The sequence below is a fragment of the Prionailurus viverrinus genome, chromosome A2 (genome assembly GCF_022837055.1).
Source record: "Prionailurus viverrinus isolate Anna chromosome A2, UM_Priviv_1.0, whole genome shotgun sequence".
Taxonomy (NCBI): Eukaryota; Metazoa; Chordata; class Mammalia; order Carnivora; family Felidae; genus Prionailurus; species Prionailurus viverrinus.
The window spans coordinates 142488367-142506210 of NC_062562.1; the positions used below are offsets into that span (position 1 = coordinate 142488367).

A 17844-nucleotide genomic window follows, 5' to 3' on the forward strand; every position below is an offset into this window, starting at 1 on the left:
CAGAGAGCGAAAGGGGGAGGGGCAGAGAAAGAGAGGGAGAGACAAATTCTGAAGCAAGCCCAGGACGCATGGCTTGAACTCACAAACCTGAGTCAAAGTCAGACACTTAACCCACTGAGCTACCCAGGCGCCCCTAATTTGCATTATTTTATTTCAAGAAGATGAAGTGGAACATTGAAAAATGTTTGTTTACATTTAATCTCTTCTTTGGCGAATTATCTTCTAAATTATATATGGAAGATTTTGTATATGTGGCACATATTCTCCCCCATTTTAGTAGCCTCTTCAATTTATTTTTATAATTTTTGCCATATGAAAGTTTTAAATTATTATTTTAGTGAACACAGCAATCTTCTTCATATTTTTCTCCTTTATTTTTGACCCTGGGCCTTGGTTACACCGACACTACTCTTTGTCGCTTAATCAAAAGGGAGTAAGAACAACTTCCTGTGGTTGCTACATTTTACATTATCTTTTTGGTTTTTCAGCAATTCCATCATAGGAAAAATCAATATTCTGTATTAGGTTTCCTCTATTGAAAGTGTCTAAATTTGGGGTTGGGGGTTACTTTTAATTAACAAGAAAATCTCTGGAATTTGTTTCTCATACGAAAGGAATTTAATTGATCAATTTCTTAATAATTTGACCAGTTACAAAAAGAGTTGTTTCATCATCCAATGTTATGCTCAAATTTAGAAATGCCATTTAAAAAAAAACAAAAACATTGAGTAAGTCTGTTTCTGTATTTTCCACCTGTTCCATTAGTGTTTCTCTGAATGTATGCTCTTCACAGTTTGTTTATAATCTTATAATATCTGGAAGTTTAGGATTGTCATTATTTGATGTGGTTTTCAAAATTATCTTTGTTATTTTCTTCCATCTATATTACTTTATTATATGTTTGCATTGTATTATTCTCTCAGAAACATTACTCTCATTTTTATTAAGCTTGATAAAGAATCCTTTGGGATATTTGTAAGAGCGGCATTATTATAGAAAAGAACAAACATCTTTATAATATCCTATTTTTGTAGCTAGGAACATGGGATGCTTTTCATTTGTTCAAGTTTTGTTTTAGATATTCAGTAAAATTTTGTAATTTTAATTATATAGGTTTGGCAGTTATTCCCAGATATTTACTATTTTTAGCTACAAACCAAAAATATTTTATTATATTGCTTACCTGTATTGATATTTTAGAAAACTTATACTAAGAGATATTTTACTTAAAGTTTAAAATACAAAAATGTGGAACTTACATGTAAAATCTAAAAAACAAAACAAACTAACAAAGACACAAAGAAATAAACAAACAGAAAGCCAGATTCTTAAATGCTGAGAAGAAACTGTGGTTACCAGAGAGGAGGTAGGTGGGGGAATGGGTGAACTAGATAAAAGGGATTAAGATGGACAAACTTCCAGTTATGGAATAAATAGGTCACAGAGATGAAAGGTACAGCATAGAGAATGTAGTCAGTATTGTAGTGATGTTGTATAGTGACAAATGGTGATGATACTTACAACGAGCACTGAGTAATGAATTGTTGAATCAGTATGTTTTACACCTGAACTGAATATAACATTGTATGTAAATTGTATGTCAATTAAAAATTTTTTGCACTATACAAAACCATATTATATATAAATTTGAAAAAATTAAGTAAATTCATTAGCAAATTAAAAATAATACAAAACTGGTTTTAAAATAGCAAACTAACTTCTCTGTATCCACCACTCAGATTAAACGATTAGCAAAATTTTATTGCATTTGCCTTATCAATCCCTTTTGTTATTGTTGCTATTACTCAAATATTTTATAAAATTTTCTTAACACTTATTTATTTATTATTGAGAGACTGAGAGAGACAGAGCGTGAGCAGGAGAGGGGCAGAGAGAGAGGAAGACACAAAACTCCAAGCAGGCTCCAGGCTCTGAGCTGTCAGCACAGAGCCGGACGCGGAACGCGGGGCTCGAACTCAGAAACCGCAGATCATGACCTGAGCCGAAGTCAGACGCTTTACCCACTGAGCCACCCAGGTGCCCCTACTCAAGCATTTTAAAGCAAATCTCTGACCTGTTTTGTCCCTCAGTATGCATGGTAAAAAAATATGGGTATTTTCTATATATATATATTAATGCCATTTTCACACATAAAAATTGGGTTACATAGTATGCATATTAAATACATATTCAAATTTCCCTAACTTTTTAAAATGTCCTTTTACTGTTGATTTGTTTCAATTAACATCAATGTGCCAAATTAGTGTTGCTTTTAAGACTTTCGAAAATCTGGATTAGTCCTACTTCCCACTGCCTTCCTCCCCCCAGCTTCCTTTTTAAAAACTTTTCTTAATGCCTTTGGCTTATAAAAACTGAATCAGTTGCTCTTAGCAAATGGATTCTGGATTTTTGTTTTCTTCTTTGTGGCTCATTTAACTTGTTCTTCTTTGTCTCATTTTCTGTAACTGACTGTTGGCTTTCAAAGCTTGATTAGATTCAGGTTCAACTACTTAGGCAAGGATATTTCCTGGATACTGATGTGAAATGGATTTAACCCATACAGTTATGGCATGAATATAACCTGAAATATGAGAAAAATGGAAGGGTTACAACCTACTTAGTCATCCAATAATGTGTGTTTAAAATATGGGACTATACATTTACTTGATGTGTATTTACAATAAGGGACTCATACCTTATAATTTGGATATTGTTCTTCTCACACAATATATTTCTGGGGCAAGTCCATGCTATAATTTTGTCTAACTCATTTTTTAACGGTTTTATATACATCACATTTTATTTACCATTTCCTTACCAGGGAAAATCTTAGTGAAGTTGCTAGTTTTTTTGTACCATGCTGCAATAAACATCTCATTATGTATATGCAAAGTGTTCTGTTAATATAGATACCTAAAAGTTTCATTGATTCATCATGAGATGTGTACATTTTACTTATAACAGACATCATTAAAATACAATGCTGAGTTGCTTTTTTACAACTGTGCACTCCTAGCATCAGCACTAGAGTGCCATTTCTTCACAACTTTTCTAGTGCTTGGAAATATTATTTTAATTTTAGAAAAACTATTTCACGTGGGTTTAATTTGCATTTCTGTGATTTGTAAGTTACTACAGAGACCAACTATCTTTTCACATTCATTAGCCATTTGGGTTGTTTCATGTGGCGATTTTTAAGACCAAATACACAGTCAATGTAAATTTTCTGTATGCATATGTTACTTGCAGGTTTATGCATATCTATGACAATATTTCCTTATTTGTGTTATTCAAGATATCTATATCCTCATTTAGTTTTGTTTACTTGGTTCATTAATGTCTGAGCATTGTGATTGTAGGGTATTCAATTTCTGCCTGTAGTGTCACCATTTTTCCCATGTATTTTTTGAAGCTACGTTGTTAAGTGTATCCACATTTATGACTCTTATATTATTTTGGAGTAACAGTCTCTATATCAACATGAAATGTATTTTATTATATCTACTTTCTTATTAAAAATGTGTCTGGCATTTAATTCTTTTTTTTCCCTGATGTAAATATTGTGATAAAGCAATATAGAGATTGCCTTTTATTTGTTTTTAACTTGGAATATATCTTATTTTAAAATATTATATATATTTATTGAGAGTACATTTATCTTGATGAGCACTGAGTAATATATAGAATTGTCGAATCACTACACCTGAAACTAACATAACACAGCTAACTATACTGGAATTAAAAGAATAAAGGAAAATTTTTAAAAAAGAACCTTCTGGGAGTTGAAACAGTTAGTGTATTAGTAATCACTGCTGCTCCTTATGCCCTTTCCTCACGACCTGAAGAAAAAAGAAAATCAAACAAAGAATAACAAAATGCTTTGTATTTAAAATAGAATCTCAAATCTCTTCACTTATCCTTCATAGAAAACTGTGTGTAATAATAGCAGGAAAAATTTGTTGAGCACTTCCAAAAAACTTTAAAATTAAATATTATATATTTACATATTTAAAGACTTTCTTTTCTTTTTTTCAAGTTTTTATTTATTTATTTTGAGAGAGAGCGGGGGCAAGCGTGCGAGCACAAGTAGGGGAGGGGCAGAGAGAGAATCTGTGCTGTGAGCACAGAGCCTGATGCAGGGCTCGATCTTACAAACAGTGAGATCATGACTTGAGCTGAAATCAAATGTCAGACACTCAACCAACTGAGCCACCCAGGCACCCCAAGCTTTTATTTTCTTAAGAGCAGTGTTAGGTACGTGGCAAAATTGACAGGAAGGTATAAAGATTTCTCATTTACCCTTGCCCCCACACGTGCATGGCCTCCTCCCTCATTCACATCCCCTTTCAGAGTGGCACATTGTTGCAACTGATGGGCCTACACATCATCACCTAGAGTCCATGGTTTATTTACATGATGGTTCACTCTTGGTGTTGTACCTTCTGTAGGTTTGGGCAAATGTATAATGACATGTATCCACCACAATAGCATCTTAAATATTTTAAATATACAGAACACACAGTTTATTCCCATGTATGCATGAGCCAGCTCTATCAATTCTAACATTCCTCTATTCTTGACTTACAATCTGGAAGATGAAATAATACTCTACATACTACTGAAACCTCCTACAGACCATTTGTCAATCACATTTTCCTTCCTCCTCTGCTCCCAGAAATAGAAACTCACTTGAATTTGTTGTTTATCAATCCTATGCATAATTCATACCATTATTTTACATGTACTTATTCACAACAAATATATTGTGTGTTTTCCCGACTTCTATGTGTCATCATACTTTATGTGTCATTTGTAACCTCCGTGTCATTTCTACTTGTTTTCATTGCAAAAGTTGTTTCTGCATTTAACGGGTATTATATCTTCATTTATGTCTGTGAAAAGCTAAACATTGTTATTTTTAAAGTTCTTATCTGATTTTTCTGATAACTTATGCAGTGAATTCATAATCTGAATTTTATTTTGATGGCTGGCTTTGCCTCATGAGCATTCTAATTTTGTATGCCGACTTCTTTGATTGAATTTTTTTTACCTTTTCATCTCCCTCTCCTTTCCCCTACCTGTCTGCCTATCCCCTTTCTCTCCTTTTATCTCTCTCTTCCCTTTAGAGGATTCAGAAAATTGCCATTGCTTTTACCTGGATCTTTGCTTCAGACTGGATCCTATTGTGTCTCATAACAACGTTTCAACCCACCCCACCACTCCACAATGATGTATCAGTTATTATTGCTTTTGGCTTTTGTAACAGAATCAGTGGAAAGAGCAAAGGCCAGCTATAATGGTTTCATCAAATAGAGATTAGTTTTTCTCACATAAGAGAAATCTGGACGCAGGCTGTCCGTGAAATCATAGGTGCCCAAGCTTTTCCCAACTTTCTGTTTCCCTATTGTTAGCATGTGATTTTCATCCTCAGAGACTCCAGAGAGCTCTTATACTTCCATGCATCCTGAGGGAGAAAGGGAAGTGAAAAGAGCAAAGGTCGATAGAGCATGCCAGCTCTATTTAAACTTGCACAAAAGTTGGGGAAATTCCACGAAGTATTTTCCATACATCTTCTTGGCCTCCTTGTATCTATGTGACAACTTTACATCCAAGGGAGTCTGAGAAGGCAAGCATTTTTTATGTTTATTTATTTATTTTGAGAGAGAGACAGAGAGAGCATGAGAGGGGGAGGAGGAGGGAGAGAGGGGGAGAGAGAGGTACAGAGCCTGACGTGGGGCTCCATCCCAGGATCTGTGACATCATGACCTGAGCCTAAATCAAGAGTTGGGTGCTTAAATGACTGAGCCACCCAGGTGCTCCAAAGGCAATTATTTTTAATTAGAAGCTAAGAAAAAACTGGGAACATCTAAGAAAGAAGGGGAGAGGGAACACTGGGAAGAGGCAGAGGGAAACTAGCAGTGATTTGACAAAGATGTTCGGGTTAGTGCAGATTCATCCACCAGGACAGGGGCAGCTTGGCTTGGTGTCTGCTCACTGGCTATATCCTAATCCTCTCACCTCTTCCAGGCCTACTTCCTATAAAGCATTGTTGGCAACTCCTGTTGGCAGGATTTTTACATTTTTTTAAAAGGTTGTTCAAAAATAGAAGAAGAATATGCGTGGGCACCTGGGTGGCTCAGTCGGTTGAGCATCCAACTTCAGCTCATTATCTCACGGTTTGTGGGTTCTAGCCCTGTGTCAGGCTCTGTGCTGACAGCTCAGAGCCTGGAGCCTGCTTCGGATTCTGCGTCTCCCTCTCTCTTTCTGCCCCTCCCCTGCTCACACTCTGTCTCTCTCTCAAAAATAAATAAACATTTAAAAGAAGAAGAAGAAGAATATGTGATAGAGACCCTCAAAGCCTAAGATATTTACTACTTTGTTCTTTGTAAAAAAAAAAAAAGTGTGCGACCCTGTTTTAAAGATCCAGACTCAGGCTCCAGTATGCTTTCCCCCCATCTTCCTATTTAGCCGACTGTAGCTACCAGATATTGGCGAACATTTTTATTTTGCCATTACTCCATGGTAATTATGTTTCCTACTCTCACTTTCTGCTTTAGCTTGGAAGCCCAACATGCCTGCGACTTCATCCCACTCATTACATTACACACACACACACACACACACACACACACACATCTGCCCATATATACATTTATAACAATATATGTATAATGATAGTGAATGACTCACGTATCCCAGCTCTGAATCAATCAGTAGATGAGATGGCATTTTTCTGGCTGCAGGAACTGCTTCAATAGGTCCAGGGAACATGAGATCAAGCTTTTGGTTAATTTAGGGTAAGTGTTCTCTCTAGCTAGACATAAAAGAGCTCAAATGTTTCTTGTAGACATCCCATGATCAAGGTGAAATCAGTCTTAGAACAAAACTGACATGGTAGGTGGGGGGTGGAGAAAACAGTACACCAATCACAAATTATTTCTGCCTCTGGATTTCTGTTTCTGCGAGTCAATTATGTTCTTACTGTTCTAGGTTTTGCTCCTCAGAGCTAAGGCTCATGCTACTGCCCCCATGGACCAGAAGCATTACTAGGGTCTGGGAGCTTGTTGGAAGTAAAGACTCTAAGGACCCATCCTAGACCAACAAAATGACGATCTATATTTTATCGAGAATCTCCAAGTCATTAGCAGACATCAAAATTTCAGAAGTATTTCTATAGGAATGGCTCTCTGCATGTGGTGTGTGGATCCCTGGGGATTTCCAAGGTCTTTCTGTAGCATCGTGAGGTCGAACATGATTTCATAGTTATAATAAGACATGATTTGCCCTACCTACAGTACCTACTATTATATAGTCTTCATAGTCCTAGTGAGAAATAATGCAGAAGGGACTTTTTCTCCCTCTTTACTCTATACTGGGCTTCTGGTTTTTAGCGTATTTTTCTCTTTCTTCTTATGCCAATGATGTGATGAGACTTAGAAGAGCCCACTCTTAGTCCGTGGAGTTTAGGTGTGGATGACCGCCTGCCCTTACTGCTCTCTTAGCAGGTGTGGAGAGATAACCTAAGTTTGGCCAATTAAGTCATTTAATTCTCTTGGCCACAGTGATGGATTCAGAAATCGGCATATGACCCTATGACCCACATTGGTGCACTCAGAAGAAACGCCAACATTGTTGTTGTTGTTGTTGTTGTTGTTGTTGTCGTTGTTTTTTTGGCAATATTGGAAACAAGACTCTCTCCTTATCTTATTTTCTTTATAAAAGGATGGTATAGGCTAACATTGCCAGGAGCTCCCTTTGGAGATGGCTTCTCTGTTATAGCCAAGTATTGAATTTAGGTCTAAAATAATTTTGCTTAGAATCTTGAAGCATCTGCTGTGTTACTGAAGGCTGAGTCTATTTTGTGAAACAAAGGCAAGGTATAACATTAACTAGAATCTTGGCAGTTTACCAGTTCACATTAATTTCCTTCCAGATACTGGTATTGATTTTTATTCATCTTTGGAATTGATGATATTGAAACCATTATTTCCCCCTTTATTTTCATGAGTTTTTGAGTGAAGTTTGGGTAGGTTTTATGAATATCAAAAACCAGATAAAAGTTTAAAAAATTTTTTAAATGTTTATTTATTTTTTAAGGAGAGAGAGAGAGAGACAGAGTGTGAGCAGGGGAGGGGCAGAGAGAGAGGGAGACACAGAATCCAAAGCAGGTTCCAGACTGTTAACACAGAGTCTGATGTGGGGTTCAAACCCATGAACCATGAGATTATGACCTGAACCAAAGTCAGATGCTTAACTGACCAAGCCACTCAGGCACCCCTCAAAAACCAGATACATTTTTTTAAATGTTTATTTTTTGAGAGAGAGAATGAGAGAGACGGTGGGGGGGGGGGGTGGAGTGTGAGTGGGGGAGGGGCAGAGAGAGAGGAAGACACAGAATCTGAAGCAGGCTCCAGGCTCCAAGCTTTCAGTCGAGTCCAATGCGGGGCTTGAACTCGAGATCATGACCTGAGCCAAAGTCAGACACTTAACTGACTGAGCCACCAAGTTGCCCCTATTTATCTTTTTAATTCTCAATACCTAGCACACTGTTTGTTTCACACTCATTGCTGAAATGAAAAAGGAATATAGTCATTGTAACTTCAAATCCTTCTTTCACTACACTGAGTGAATATGTTAATTCTGCAAGGAGTTGAAAACATTGTTTCAAGGTTGACATCCTATTATCTTACAAGGATCCTCAATTATACTTCCATTTCTAAAGCTTCAAAGAATATTATGAAAAACCTTACAGAAAAATGTTCCTTTAATTTAATGTTTATTGAGTACCTAATATATGCTGGGCCTTACCTTGGCTGAACAAGACACAGTCCATCATCTCCACACTCAGAAAGATCCTATTTAGTGGTAAGATGGACATAAACATACTTTTAACTTGTGTTATAAGGGCAGCAGATGCAAAACCCAGAGTGATACGCTTTATCTGTGAAGATCAGAGAACTGCCATTGAAGTGCCTGACAAGCAGAGATGGGGAGATACTTTTTTAAAGATTTTTTATTTATTTTTGAGAGAGAGAGTGTGAGAGGGAGAGGGGCAGAGAGAGACAGAGAGAGAATCCCAAGCAGGCTCTAAGCTGTTAGCACGGAGCCCGATGTGGGGCTTGATCTCACGAAACATGAGACCATGACCTGAGCTGAAATCAAGAGTCAGACGCTTAACTGACTGAGCCACCCAGGTGCCTGAGATGCGGGATGTTAATAGGCAAAAGAAAGGCATTTTCAGATGCATTAGTATTTGATGCATCAATATTTGGGGGGGACTGTAAACAGTTTAGAATTGTTTGAAAGAGGGATGGTAAGAGATGAGACTAAAGAGAAAGGCTGAATTCAGATCAAGAAGGCTGTGTTTGGGGTGCCTGGGTGGCTCAGTCGGTTGAGCATCCGACTTTGGTTCAGGTCATGATCTTGCGGTTTGTGAGTTCGAGCCACGCTTTGGGCTCTGTGCTGACGGCTCAGAGCCTAGAGCCTGCTTCAGGTTCTGTGTCTCCTCCTCTCTCTGCCCGTCCCCTGCTCATGCTCTGTCTCTCTCTCTGTCAAAAATAAATAAACATTTAAAAAAATTTTAAAAAGAAAGACTGCTATATCATTCAGCTGATCACTGCTACTCACTTTTAAAGAAAATCCACTTGAAAAACATACAAATCCCTCCTGAAATAATTAGAGCTTATAGTGTCCTGTGCATTCCGCCTTCTGTGGGAATCATTTATACAGACAAAGGGGAGCCTTTAAAATGTCTTGCAGAAAACAGGGAAACACCCTGGAGACAACGGACAGGTGGATCAGCTGATAGACTTGAAAGGTGGATTTAAGGCAGTGGCTGTGTGAGAGGAAGGGCACTTTAAAAATAATTATTTCTTGGGGTTTCATGGACATAACCAGTGGAATTTAGAACTGATACTATATGTTATTTAACTTTACAAATATGGAGGCTATTTTATAGCCCCTTTAGAGAATGTATTTATAAATATATGAAATAGAGAGGAAGGGGTTACAGCCTCATAAACTGAAATCATGAATTTGTAGCTTTCTTTGAGACTCTTGACAAAAGATGCCCACTCACTCCTTCACTTTAGATTCAATGTCATATTCATGCATAGTTTTAAACTCTTGGAAATAGCCTGAGATCTGTTGGTTCCAATTTTATACAGATAATATTAAATTAGTTTTGGTGACCCTGACTGTGACCTTTTCCTAAATATCTTCTGCCTTGGATGTCTTTACCTTCATTGTAATTTGCATTTTTGGTTTTATAACTTGGTTAGAGTAATACTTTTCAAAATCTTTTACATCATGACACATCTAAAAATAATATATGAATACAGTACATGAAAGGCAACAGATAAGGCTGCTTGCCTTAGGAGACCACAAGCACCAGCCAACCATACTTTGTTAGATCACTTGACACTGAAGAGAATTGCTCTCTGCTCAGACCCCATAGCCCGTTTGCGCTGGTTGGAAGGCTCTGGGTTATGGAACGGAACATAAAATCTCGTGACTATGGGATGCATACCTGCATTGTTTAGCAAGTATTGTGATGGCATTGGACATATCATATAGCAAAAATACCAACTGGCTCAAGGGACAGCTGCTAGTGGCCACATAGGGATCTTGCAACATGGTGTGCATAACTCAGGACGACCTGCAATCATTACAGAAAACATGACTGAAAGCACATATTTGATTGATGAAGGTTCAGGAGCATTTGATAGGATATTATAAGTATCCAATTCTTTTCGTTCATAAACAAGGACACTTGAGACTAAAGGAATTATGTGTCTTGACTTGAATAGAGGTTAAATGACTGGAATGTATGCTTTATGAAGTCAGGGCAGTTGTGTTAACCGCGACATCCTATTGCTTAGTAGAGTTCATAGCACATGCAAGAAGTTTTCTGAAATGTTGAGTGCATGAGTGAATGAATTGGCCAGGGTCACACAGGTAATGAGAGCTAAGATGAGAATTACAATCTTCCATATCCCAGCTCAATGATTTGATCCACTGTGTATTAGACTATGTCACCCTTGTTATCAATGCTCTATGAATAAATCATTATGTGTCACAAGGCACAAAAGGTCATGAACACATTCTAGAAATGAATATTTTAAGGACTCACCTTTTCTTTTGTTTTGTAACAGTTCCTACCCATCATATTCACAGATCAAACATGAAATATTTGGATTGCCAAAAAGCTTATACTTAACATATTTCTATAAACATAGTTAGAAGCAACAAAGTTGCTGTTATATGGACTTCCACAACATTTTTCCCCCTTTGGTGGTTATAATATTTCGTCATTTTCTTTTTTTTTTAACATTTATTTATTTTTGAGACAGAGAGAGACAGAGCATGAACGGGGGAGGGGCAGAGAGAGAGGGAGACACAGAATCTCAAACAGGCTCCAGGCTCTGAGCAGTCAGCACAGAGCCCGATGCGGGGCTGGAACTCACATATGGCGAGATCGTGACCTGAGACGAAGTCGGACGCTTAACCGACTGAGCCACCCAGGCGCCCCAATATTTCGTCATTTTCTTCAGCAACAGGACATATTGAGATCTGTCTTTATTTCCCATTATTCAAATGATGAAAGGTAAAATTTTAAATAAGTAATTACTGATGTGTCCTCTTTGCACTAAAATCAAAATGAGCACCGTCGCCGGAAGCTTATGTCACTCATGAATTCATTAAACATTCATTAACCTCACCTCAGGTATAGGTGTCCTTGTTTACATATTTCAGATTTGCATACACATGCCCTGAACAAGATTTCAAAAATGTTTATGACCCAATGACTGCCTTAATTATGAATCCCCAGGTAGATATTTGTGAAATCCTCACCCAATGTGGCTTTTTCCCCCTCTACCAGGTCCTTTATGCAGTTCAATATACAAAATAACACTAAGATAAAACAAGTTTTCTCTTGTTTTTAAGTTTATTTATTTATTTTGAGAGAGAGACAGAGAGCACAAGGGGGAGATGGGCAGAGAGAGAGGGATAGAGAATCTCAAGCAGGCTCCAGGCTGTCCGCATGGAGCCCGATGCAAGGCTCGATCTCACGAATGTGAGATCATGACCTGAGCAGAAGACAAGAACCAGATATTTAACTGACTGAGCCACCCAGGTGCCTCCAAAACAAGTGAAGTTTCTTGTGGGTGCCTCCATCTTCCTTGTGGCTGCCAAAGCCAGAGGAGACCTGGAGTAGAATGCTTAGTCATGGGGAAAGCTGCTGTGCTTGGCCTGGCAGATGGGGAAAGGAGAAGGGTTCAATTCTTCACAACCTGAACGGCATCCTCATTCTCCAATGTATGGCATTATCCCACTTTTTGAGAATTGCGTTTCACAGAGAGACCCCCCGCCCCCAGACCAAAAGATATTTAAATTCTTTGATAAGGCTTTTGTGATTATTCATGTAGAAATCTTCCATGTGATCCTGGGGGAAGGCAGCACCACTGGAGATATGTAATCGAGCAACTGGGCTATGGGTTTCATGTAAATCCTCACTAGTTTTTGTTAGTACCAGATATTTTCCAACAGGTTGCCAAAATTGCATCAGCGATGGGCAGAGATGGATGCACAGTGAGGCCCCTTATAGATGATAGCCGATTCTTCAATGGAGACCTGATCAATCTGATTTGACGCATAGATACAGCTGATATAAACTCTGTTTCCTTCTACCGCACCAACGAGGTCCTCTACTGTGGCATCGCTATGCAGAGCCACACCGGCCTTATTAATTTTGTATTCAACCAGAATGCTCTTCACAATTTCAGCATCCAGCTCACTCTGAGAGCAAGTGGCTGTGAGATTAATGCCTCCCTTATCCTTCTTTTTAAAGCCAATGTAAGCAGGGTTGTTGTTCAAGTGAATACTAAAGCCTTCCAACTTGTTTTCAATTATCTTCTTATGTTCCAACGGTTTCAGAACACCAGGAACCAATCAGGATCAAGTTATATGCTCAGGCCACTGCAATGACTTCCTCTACTTTTCCCCATTCTTGGTACCCTCACTGATAACTGGGAGATTCAGGAGCTGGATCTTGGCACCTTTGTATCTGATGACACCAGGAACTATAGGTGGTGAGAGTAGTGAATTCAGGCTGTCATTTGTAATATAAGTAGTGTTGACTTCTCCTGGGATAGAAAATCTACAAACCCAATTTGAGCATCACTTAATCTTGGCCACATCAAGATCTTCTCCCAGCCCGCTATTGCGAGCTTTTGGAGTAATGTGTTCTCTAAAGCTTAGAAAGACTTCATCAGGCATAGGCGGTGTATTGTGGCCTTGTTTTTCTTGAATCTAAGCCATCTTGGCTTCAAGATCCGTGATCTTGATTCAGGTGCTGCTCCTGGTGGCAAATCCCAGGGGATGTGGTAGTCTCTATACTGCTTCCCGTCAAACACCTGGTGCAGAGCAGCCACACCCATCAGGTGTTAATGCAGTACCTGCGCATAGGCGAGTACTTCCTACTTCTAGAGAGAGTTCTACCTGTGAGGCTTACGGAGCCACACAGCATGAAGCATTCTCCTCTCCCCCCAGCCAACTCCCCATTTTTTAAAGTTTTTGTTGTTGTGTGGGTGTCATTTCTTTATTGGGGAAGGGGATGAGTCATTCACTACGTACCTCTGTGCTGGCCCCTAGGTGCACACAGGTCGCCAAACTCTGCATACTGAATAAAACAAAGCAGAAAGACAAGTTTATTGCAATAGTTTTGACCTGCAAACTGGGAAACTGAAGCCTACCCAGAGGTATGAGTTCCGAGTTGCTCACAGACTAAAGGGTTTCAATAAGGCAAAATGCAGAATATATTTGGCTTTTTCAGAATGATTGCCTGATGGTTTTCTTCCTTATTTGGATCAGGGTAGTGGAGTCAATGCAACAAGGAAGTCCAAAGATGATGTTAACAGACGTGGTGTTGGGGGATTGGCTGGCATCCTTTGCTGATTTCTAAGAAGAGCTGTAAATTTCTGTAACTTAGGTAAGTCTGTTTTGTTTTTCTTTAATGAGACTATACAGCCCAGTTCCATTTTGTCTTTAATATACATGACTCCATTTTTGTTTTGGTTCTGTAGTATACATATGTGTACATACACATCTGCAGTACGCCAGAGCTCTGGTGGGTTGGGGACGTCAAGCTCTTTTACAAGAGGGTATTATTAGAAAGAGCTGATTCTAATAGATGGGAAGCTGCAGCTCCACCCTGGTGGGAAGCCATCTCTGTCTTCATGCCCAGGTGGAGCTAATAACACTGGGGGGTTCGTGGGGGTGGGGGTAGCTGAACAGTGAAAGGAAGTTGGGTGGACAGAACAGCCTCCAACCCTCCCACTCTGCCAGGACTGGTGGCCAGGACTCACCCTACCTCAAGGTAGGTCACTGGACTCTGCAGGGACAGGGCTTGGAAGACCTTGAATGCTCCATGGGACCACTCCTTGGGCCCTTCTCCATACCATACTTGTCAGAGTTCATGACTCTTCATCTCTCATGATAATTTATATCGATCAAATGTTTGCAGGTGAGGAATGATGAATTGAATTGTTGATTATAATAATTAATAGCAATTTGGCAGAGTGCTGTGAATTATACTGTTGTCCCTTTCACCCCTTCTCCACCTAGGCTCTAGTGTATGAGAAAGTGGACGCCAAAGTGGTGATTTAGCAATTGCCACATTAGTTGTGATTTTTGAGACATTATAGAAAAAAGGAGAGGTTACAGAATTTAGAGTAGGAAAAAACTAACAATTTGGTTTTTTTTTTAAAGGTTTTATCTGAAAATTGTGGGTCATTCGACTTGTAGTTGATACCAGAGAAGAGTCTGAATTTTGTTATGAAAGGGATGATTTATTCACAGAGAGAAAAGGGTGTATTGATTAGTAGGAGTTACTATGTGGTGATTTAGAATAAACTTTGTTGAAAAAACCTTAATTTCAGGATTTGGCAGGGTTTGGCTGGTATACCAGAAACAACATGTTCTTAGCTAATCACTTACAGTTTTTTAGGACATGCTTGGAGGCAAAATAGAGACCTGCAGACAAATGATTCTGGAGATGAGTAAGCTTTTAGCTTGTTATGACAATGTAACAGAAGATTCCTACATGGAAGTTGCAAAAATAATTGGCACATTTCTGTTTGAAATTTATTAATGACTTAGAACACAGAGAAATACATAAAACTAATCAACATTCATCTAGCAGTTCACAATTAATAGCTCATGTAATCTGGAATAGAATCAGAATTCAGAAGTATCTCTATGACTTGGAAATAATGGGCTCAATTCAATAAGAAAGTATTTATGTGAAATGTCCAAAATAGATGAATTCATAGAGACAGAAAGTAGATTGATGGTTGCTAGGGCCTGGGGGAAGTGGGGAAAGGGAGTGATTACTAATGAATTGTTTCCTTTTGGAGTGATGAAATGTTTTGGAATTAATTAAGGGTAATGGTTGCATATTTTGTGAATATACTAAGGCCTACTAAGTGTACACTTTGAAAGGGTGAATTTTATAACTAGTTATATCTCAAAGTTTGAAAAGACATGTATGGCTAATAAACTGGGAATAGAACAAAAACTTACGAAAAACAGAAAGAAACTAAATATAGTAAGGAGGTTTTATCTTGCACATGTAGCCAGGTAAAGCTAGTTGCATTCCCATTAACTTATGCATTAAAAACGAACAATGATAAGAGTATATTATCTCCATTATTGTTTAGCATTGTTTTAGATATTCTAACCAGGATGTATGTTTTAAACACTCTAACATGATATATATCATATTTAAATACCAGAAAACAGAAGGCAATGTTATACTCAGTGCAGATGATTTGATTGTCTACATAGAACACAGAAAAGAATTAAAACATTCATTTTCATTTTATTTTATTTAAGTTTAGCTGACAATGTTCCATTAGTTTCAGGTGTATAACATAGTGATTTGAGAACCCTATACGTTGTGTTGTGCTCACCACAAGGATAGCTACCATACGACACTATCACAATACCATTGACTGTATCCCTTAGTTTAGCTTTCATCCCCATGACTTCTTCATTCAAAATGAAAACATTTAAATTTGAAATTGAAAGAATTCAAAAAGGTAGATGGATAAAAAAAGAATTGTTTAAAAAAATCAACGGCTTTCCTATATGTTCTAAACAAACTAACATAACAGAAAATTAAATGGAAAAGAGAGCTCATTCACAATAACAGTCTAAATAATAAAATACTCAGGATTTAAATTAATAAGAGATGTGCAAAGAAGAATTCTTTCATGGGTCTCAGAGATGGGCAATTGTAGGAAATTGATGAAAACGATGTCATGGTAGAGAACTTTACTAGGTAGAGAAAATCTTTTTTTGGGTACAGAGTCCAAAACTTCCATCAGATTTTCAAATGGCTTTAAGAAACAAGAAGGTTTATATATCATTATCCATAAAGCATCAGTGTCTGTAATAGTGTAATAAGAATACATTGAGGAAAAAGAAGAATAACTTGCTAGACAAATGAGTTGGAATTTGACAGATAAATGTAACCATATAGAAAATTTAAAAATTATGAAGTAGTATAGTATTTGGTTTGTGATAAAGGTGACCTCTAAAATAATAGAAAAAAATGAATTATTAAACACATGCTTTTAAAGGAAAAAGATAATTATTTAGAAAAAAATAAATGTATTTTCTATTTCCAAATACCAAAATTTCAGATTTATTAGAGTTTACATAAAAGTTAAATCTTAAAAAAAAAGTATTAGAAGAAAATTTAGGTTAATTTTTATGTAATGTATGTCTTGAAGAAGGCCTCAAACCATTATTAAGAAATGAATGTTCTTCTGAGTACAGGAAAATATAGGAACTTTATGTAGAGTATAAAAGGCGAATAACAAATTGGTAAAAGCATGGCAATATATATGACAAGGTTTAATGTACTTAATACGCAAAACTCTAAAAACTTCTAAGAGAGATCAAAAGCAAAGTGATCAAAGGCCAAGAAAAAAGCAATGTCTAAGAAGAAATACAAATAATCAGTAGACATATAAAATGTTCAAATGTACAATTGGTCAAAGAAGTTCAAGTTTAAATAGCAGTAATATAGCACTGGCTAATATTAAGAAGTCTGATAATACCCAGTCTTTAAGGCTGGAGTTAGGAAATAGGCTTTTCTATTCACAGACTGGTGATCAGGGTCAAAAATTGCCATCACGTTTCTAAATGGCAGTTTGCCAATATCTACCAAAAGCCTTAAAAATGGGGCTAAACTTGGGGCACCTGGGTGGCTCAGTTGGTTGAGCGTCGGACTCTTAATTTCTGCACAGGTTGTGATCTCATTGTTTGTGAGACTGAACCCCACGTGCTATCAGCACAGAGCCTGCTTGGGATTCTCCCTCTCTCTGCCCCTACCCTGCTTGTGCACATGCTCTCTCTCTCTCTGTCTCTCAAAATAAACAAATAAACTTTGAAAAATAAAAATTAAAAAAAAAATTGTGGGTAAACTTTGACCCAGTAATCACTGTTCTCAAAATGTATCCTAGGGAAATGATTATGTAAATACTCACAAATGTATATTTGAGAAATGTCTCTGCAGCATTTTTTATAACGGTGGCAATTTTAAACAGTATTAAGTAGGTTACATGAATTATGGCTGTGGCAACAGTAATTTCCCAAAATATTTTCAAAAAATATTCCCAGTCCAGGGGCGCCTGGGTGGCTCACTCAGTTAAGTGACCAACTCTTGATCTCACCTCAGGTCTTGATCTCAGGGTCATGAATTCAAGCCCTGTGTTGATCTTCATGCTGGGTGTGAAGTCTATTTAAACAACAACAACAAAATTCCAGTCCCGTTCG

General features: G+C 37.7%; 1 pseudogene; it reads right to left on the reverse strand.

The window, feature by feature from the left end:
* Window positions 1–12278: 12278 nt before the first annotated feature.
* Window positions 12279–13278, reverse strand: LOC125153957 (developmentally-regulated GTP-binding protein 1-like; annotated as a pseudogene).
* Between the last annotated feature and the right edge of the window lie 4566 nt (window positions 13279–17844).